Source organism: Gopherus evgoodei, unplaced genomic scaffold (genome assembly GCF_007399415.2).
Source record: "Gopherus evgoodei ecotype Sinaloan lineage unplaced genomic scaffold, rGopEvg1_v1.p scaffold_31_arrow_ctg1, whole genome shotgun sequence".
In the NCBI taxonomy this organism is placed as follows: Eukaryota; Metazoa; Chordata; order Testudines; family Testudinidae; genus Gopherus; species Gopherus evgoodei.
Genome location: NW_022059983.1, coordinates 2,853,807 through 2,861,307, shown reverse-complemented (window position 1 = coordinate 2,861,307; position 7,501 = coordinate 2,853,807).

Sequence of the window (7,501 nt, the reverse complement as noted above, 5' to 3'; positions counted from 1 at the left end):
GCTCCATTCTAGTTCCAGATATGGCCTCCACGTAACTGAACATCTCTGCACTGAAAAACTACATTTCCCCAGGCTACATTGTGTTATTTTCTCTTTTGTCAAACAGCCTAATGAGATGGTTCTGACCAACAATTGCCAGCAAAACTGCACCTGCATTCCTGCCCAAGGGATGACCTGTGAAGCTCACAGCTGCTCCAGCGATGAAACCTGTCAGATCAGAGATGGAGTCATGCAATGCATCAACATAGGTGAAAGAGAGTGCAAGGGTTAAACAAGAGGAGAGGTGAACGTAGAGACAGAGCCACTAGAGCAGACTCAATGGAGTCAGAACAGTTGAGGAGCAGGCACAGAGTAGAGTTTCCATCCTTAGATCTAGGAAGAGAGTACGGTCTAGTGGTTAGAGCAGGGGTCTGTGATCCAGAACACCTGGGTTCTATTCACTGCTCTACCCCTGCTCCTCCCAGGTTACATAGTAGGTTCTCTGGGTTAGAGCTGATGGGCTGGGAGGCAGGATATGTCAAATCAAGTCATTGATTCTCTCCTGGGCTTTGGACCAGGCGCATCACCGTCAAGAGGTAAAGAAAAGTATCCTCCAGGCCTGCCACTTTGGTTAAATGTTGAGGTCCTTACACTATCTATTGACTTAATCTCACTCGGGCAGAGCTTCTACGGAAGCCGAAGAAATTTCTTCTTCATCATCCAGTGAGCCGAGATATGTGGACTTGGTCTCTGGCCTGTAGGAAATTGTCTCTCATTGACTCCTCTCTGGATGGCCCAATCTTCCGAATGGCTTTGGTGGGTCAGCGGGTTCTGGTGGGTAACTGGGCCTGTGCTGAACCGAGCTCCCCTGCCCCCTAACCCTCACTCATGGACTGCTGGGATTTCTCTCCTTTCAGATCCCTGCAAAGACCTGACATGTCGGGTCAAGGAGACGTGCAAGATCGAGAACGGCCGTGCAAAGTGTGTTCCCAACTTCATTGGAACCTGCTGGGGCTGGGGGGACCCGCACTATCACACTTTCGACGGGCTGAACTTCAACTTCCAGGGCACCTGCACCTACACTCTGGCCAAGTACAGCGGGACCGACCCCACCCTGGTGCCCTTCACCATCGATGAGAAGAACGACAACAGGGGTGGCAACCAGGCTGTCTCCTACGTGCGCCTGACTAACATCTCCGTCTACGGGTACAACATCTCCATCCACAAGAGGGAAGTTGGGAAAATCAGAGTGAGTACAAAGTGCAAAAATGATCAGAAAGGTTACATTTAGAATAAAAATATCTCCCTATCTGTACTCCTATGCCCATACACATCTATCTATCTGTCTATCTATCCTTCCCCATACATATGCATCAATCCCAGGACCAATCTGTCTATCCATCTGTCAGGATACACATCTATCCCTCCCTCTGTTTGTACCCACACACATCTCTCTTTCTCTCCATCCAACCCATACACATCAATCCATTTCTCAATCAATCACCAGACACATCTGCTTTTTCTCCATCTATCCATCCACCCGTCCCCATACATATCTATCTATCTATCTAATCTGTCTCTCTCTCTTTGGTTTTGTACTGTCGCCCATCACCATAGTATCCAGCCATCCTCTACGTAACATATTTTGACATGAGTAAACTCCCTGGTCAAATCCATGGAGTTTCTGTCTTTTCTCCTCTTTTTGGGGTAGAGAAATCTCTGCTTGATGTAGGATTTTGTGGTGAATTATGCGGGTTTCAAGCTGTGAGTATCATTGTCGTTATGGTGGAGAAGCTTTATTAAAGGGGAGGGTCTTCCAGCATTTCCTAAGGTTGGTGAGACTCTGGATTTATCTAATCTGCACTGGGAATTCATTCCACTGCCAGATCCCTGGACAAAGAACATTTTATCCCTGAGGACTCAAGTGCTTAATTCTGGGCTTTCTAATCTTTATTGTCCCAGAGGAGCAGAACTCTTGTAATAGGTGAGATGAAAAGAGAAATAACCATTGGTGTTTTCCTCCTATCTCTAGATCAATGACGTGAGCACCAGCTTGCCAGTGACCCTTGAAGACGGTAAAATCAAGCTCTACCAGAGTGGTCTCAATGCTATCCTGCAGACAGACTTTGGTCTGCAGGTGTCGTATGACTGGAATTGGCACCTGATCATCACCCTCCCCAGCAGCTATTATGGGGCCATGGGCGGCCTATGTGGGAACTTCAACCAAAACCGTGGAGATGACATGACGTCACCCAACGGTACCAGAGTCTCCTCCATTGTGGAATGGGCCAGGAGCTGGAAAGTCAATGACCGGGACCCCTTCTGTTGGGATGTTTGCAAAGGGAATTGCCCAACGTGTGATGAGAGCAAGCAGATGATCTATAGGGGCGACGAATACTGTGGTTTGATCAGCAAAGCACCAGGAGGGCCCTTCAGAGAGTGTCACTCCAAAGTGAACCCTGAGGACATTTTTGACAGCTGCATCTATGATGTGTGTCTGAACGGAGGAGCCAAGAACATCCTGTGCCAGGCGCTGGAGGCCTACGCAGCCATCTGCAAGAAACAGGGCATCACTGTCTATGACTGGAGGACGCCATCCGGCTGTGGTGAGCTCTGTGCTTTGGTTTCTTTATTGACAAAAGCAGCAGTTAGACGAGACTTACTCTGCTGCTTGGGGAGATGGCCAGTGGGCTGAGCATCAGGACAGACATCAGGCCTCTGTACTGCACCTTGGCAACCAGACGCCATGGAGATATGGGCCTGAGGAATCCCTATAATATACTAGCTAGATTGAGAGTGGATGGACACATGGCTTTCCTAGATTAGATTAGAAAAAGAGAGAGACTCAATATATTGTTAAGAGGATGGATTAGATGCATTGGGAGATTAAATAGATTCAATTGAGGATAAGTGAATAAAATGGATAGAGAGAGAAGGAGCTTTAATGGATGGGTAGATGGATTAGGTGCATGGGGAGATAAAGTCAATTAGAGGTAAAGATTGGTAGATTAGATGCTGAGATGGGTGGAAAATTAAATGGATTAGGTTATAGATTAGACAGCTATAGATACTCCTGGATGTACACATCAATTAGATGGAGGCAATGAAAATTTAATTACAATCTAAAGTAAAGAAAATCTCACTTCCTCACTTCAAATAAGGGGTGGTCAACATTGTGTAAGAGGGATGTAACTGATGAACGGAGGAGAGGGATGGCTTTGGTGGGTGGACTGGATGGAAGAGAGGGATGAATCAGAAAGCGATGGAAAGATGAGACCCATCTGAAATCCTACCTGGAAATATAGGTGCACACGCCAGTAGGATCTCCTTAGCCTTTCCACTTCCAGGGTGCCTGTGCTGAGTCCTAGGCCGTCTTGCGTGGGTGGGGCTTCCAGAGGAGGCCTTGACAAGTGAGGGCTAGTCTGCTCTGCATACACTTTGCAGATCTTTGATTTTCTATAAGAAGAGAGCATTTCCCTGCTCTCCCAGCTAGCAAACACCCTTCCCTAACTGGGTTCTTCCCCGTGCTGTGCTCCAGAAGTGGCCTTAATGTGGCTGCTTGTACATCGGGCCTGTGATATAGAGGACGCTGATTGCACATTAGAGTTTGTCTCTGTCTCTTGCTGCATCTAAGCAGGTGTTTGTAGTTCATTTCCTGTGTTGTTAAGTCTCCCCCTCTTTGACTCCCTCCCAGTCCCAATCTGCCCTGAGAACAGCCACTATGAGGCCTGTGGGAACGCCTGCCCAGCCAGCTGCTCCGACCAAATTGCCAACTCCTCCTGCCAGGAGCCCTGCGTGGAGACCTGCCAGTGTGACAACGGTTACGTCCTGAGTGCCGGCCAGTGTGTCTCCGTGGGGAGCTGTGGCTGTGACTACAATGGCCGCTACTACAAACCCAGTGAGGAGTTCTGGGCCGATGAGAACTGCCGCTCTCGGTGCAGGTGTGACCCCAGCCTGGGCCTGGTGGTTTGCCAGGAGACCAGCTGCAAGGCTAGCGAGAGATGTGCCGTGATCAACGGGGTCCGTGACTGCTACCCAATTAGCTACTCCACCTGCACGGCGTCTGGGGACCCTCACTACACCACCTTTGATGGGAAAAAGTACGATTTCATGGGCACCTGCATCTACCAGCTGGCTGGGGTCTGCTCCGAGGACCCTACACTCACCCCGTTCAATATCAAGGTGGAGAATAACAACCGTGGCAGCAAGGCCGTGTCCTACACCAAAGCGGTGACCTTAGAGGTGTACGACAGAAACATCACGGTCAGCCAGCAATATCCCCGCAAGATCAAGGTAGGGACGGAGAGCCACAGGACTACTCAGGGAGCTGTGAGCAGGAACTCTTCCTGTTGATAAAGAACAGGAGTAGTTGTGGCACCTTAGAGACTAACAAATTTATTTGAGCATAAGATTATGTGGGCTACAGCTCACTTCATCAGATGCATAGAATGGAACATATCGTAACGAGATATATATACACATACAGAGAACATGAAAAGGTGGGAGTTACCCTACCAACTCTAAGAGGCTAATTAATTAAGAGAAAAAACTTTTGTAGTGATAATCAAGATAGTCCATTTCAGACAGTTTGACAAGAAGGTGTGAGGATACTTAACATGGAGAAATAGATTCAATGTGTGTAATGGCTCAGCCATTCCCAGTCTCTATTTAAGTCTAAATTGATGGTATCTAAGTTGCATACTAATTTAAGTCCAGCAGTTTCTCATTGGAGTCTGTTTTTAAAGCTTTTCTATTGCAAAATTGCCACCTTTCAGTCTGTTACTGAGTGACCAGAGAGGTTGAAGTGTTCTCCTACTGGTTTTTGAATGTTATGATTCCTGATGTCAGATTTGTTGCCATTTATTCCTTTGCATAGAGACTGTCCGATTTGGCCAATGTACTCTTGTTCTTTTGTGGATACAGACTAACACGGCTGCTACTCTGAACTCTTGCTGTTGATACATTGCCTCTGATTTCTCTCCCCCTTTCAGAAATGAGATCTGCATCCATTGTACACTGAGCTGGTGGTGGGTGTGTGGGAAGTAACTAAGTGCCTCTTTGTGAATATATATTGCAGGATTTTCTCTCGCCAGTAAGTGCCATTATGCCAGTGTAACTGCTGCACATTCAGCTGACTCAGTCATTTAGCTGGGGATCTGGCCTCATTAACTTCAATGTTTGATTGACACCAGCTGGCCCTGTTAAATAACATCCCTAAAAGCTTCCTCCACTAAGATCTTTGACCCTGAATTCTGTTGCACTAACGCCTTTTACACTGCTCTGACAGTGTAGAGTTGGAGTAAATTGCATTTACTCCATCAAGGGGTGTGAAAGTGTCTTAGTGTAACTGGGAATTCAGACCTTGACCATCGCTGACACATCTGCTCCAGATGGATAGCATCTTTGTGGACCTGTCCTACGCTGCTCTCAGCCCTAGATTCCTCTCGCCTCCCAGAACTAGGAGTATAACCCAAGAGTTCTGACTCCCAGCCCCCTTGATCTCACCTATTTCACTGCCCTTGAAGAACCACGAATAGAACATAGGAGTCCTGATTCCCAGCCCTCCCTCTTCTACCCCTGTAGACATCATTACTGTCTCAGAGCTGGGTATAGAATCCACAAGTCCTGTGTCCCCATGCTCTGCCCCCTCCTGGCAGCGTTCAGTCAAAATTAAGCCCTGGTCTTGCCACATCTGTTCCAGGTGGATGAAGTCTTCATGGACCTGCCTTTCTACTATGAGGAGAAACTACAGGCCTATGTCAGCGGAGCCCAAGTCCTCATCAAGACCGCCTTCGCTCTGACAGTGACCTTCGACGGGAGCAGCCTGGTCCGGGTCACTGTGCCCAACACCTACGCCAGCGCCCTCTGCGGACTGTGTGGTGACAACAACCAAACTGCCAGTGACGACCTGACCATGAGGAATGGGAGCCGGGCAGCGAACGCCGTCCAGTTCGCAGAGAGCTGGAAGGTGGGGGAGGTCCCTGGATGCTTGCCTAGTTGCACCACGGACTGCCCAGTCTGCAGTGAGGCTCAGAGACAACCCTATAAGGGAGATCGGTACTGTGGGGTCATCACCAGAGGGGACGGGCCATTCCGAGAGTGCCATGAGATCATCAACCCAGCCTCCTTCTTCGACGACTGCGTCTTTGACGCATGCCAGTACAAGGGTCACCGTGACGCTCTCTGCAGCGCAATCAGCGCCTACGTGACAGCCTGCCAAGCCAGGGGCATCCAGATAGGACAGTGGAGATCAGCCTTATTCTGCAGTAAGTATTGCTAATTGACTTCTCTTTGTGTGCATAGTGTGCATGTGCAGCGCTTTCTAGAGGGTGGGCTCAGAATGGCTCAGCCATGTATCACTGGCCCTATAGAGCTATCATCTTGCAGTAGTTTTCCTCCGGTGTCACTGATAATAAGGGTCACCTCCTGGTCTCTGCTTTAACTTTATTCTGTAGTAACGTAATCCTGTCCCCTTGCCAGCAGGTTTCTCCCAGGGGGTTGGAAACACTTTGCAAACACAGTTCATCCTTCCTATCAGGGTGCAGGAAAACAGAGGCAGAGAGAACTAAAGTGATTTGCTCAAAGTCGCATGAGAATCCAGTGGCAGAACCCAGGCGTATTGGCTCCCAGTCCTCCATCACTAAACAATACACAGCAGCCCACTGCCAGAATTTGGAATGCAACTTGAACACGTCCCTTTGTCTGCAGCTCATACCACTAGACCAAACGCCCTGCCAAGTGTCAGAAAGAAAACTCAGGAACTCTGGCCCTTGTCTGCACTGCTTTAACCCTCTAGACCTGACTGCCCTTCCACATCTGGGATACAGCCCAGAAGTCCTGACTCCTAGCCCCCAGCCCTCCTCCCAGAGCTAGGAATAGAACCCAGGACTCCTGGCTCCGAACCCCCCAGAACAATCCTATTGTAAGTGATATGAATAGAGAGAGATTTCTTTCAACTTACCTTTGCATTTCTTCTTTCTCTCATCCCTATTTACATGTTCTCTCTGATCTTCTCCTGCAGGCCCCACCTGCCCCCGTAATTCCCACTACGAGCTCTGTGGGAGCGGCTGTCCTGCCACCTGCCATGGCCTCTCGGCACCGGATGGCTGTGACGCTCCCTGTGCTGAAGGGTGTTTCTGCGACGCCGGATTCCTCCTGAGTGGAGACCGGTGCGTCCGCATTGCGCAGTGTGGCTGTGTGCACCAGGGCAGGTACTACAGGAAGGGAGAGGAGTTCTACACCAGCACCTCCTGCCAGGAACGGTGCCATTGCCAAGACAACGGGATCATCAAGTGCCGAGAGGCCTCCTGCGGAGCCAATGAGCAGTGCAGGGTGGAGAATGGAATCCTAGGCTGCCACGCCATGGGCTGGGGCAAATGTGTAGCATCTGGTGACCCTCATTATCTGACCTTTGACGGACGGGCCTTTGATTTCCAAGGCACTTGCACTTACAGCTTAGCCAGAGTCTGCAGCAGTGACGCTGGGCTGGCAAACTTCTCTGTGATGGTAGAAAATGAGAGCT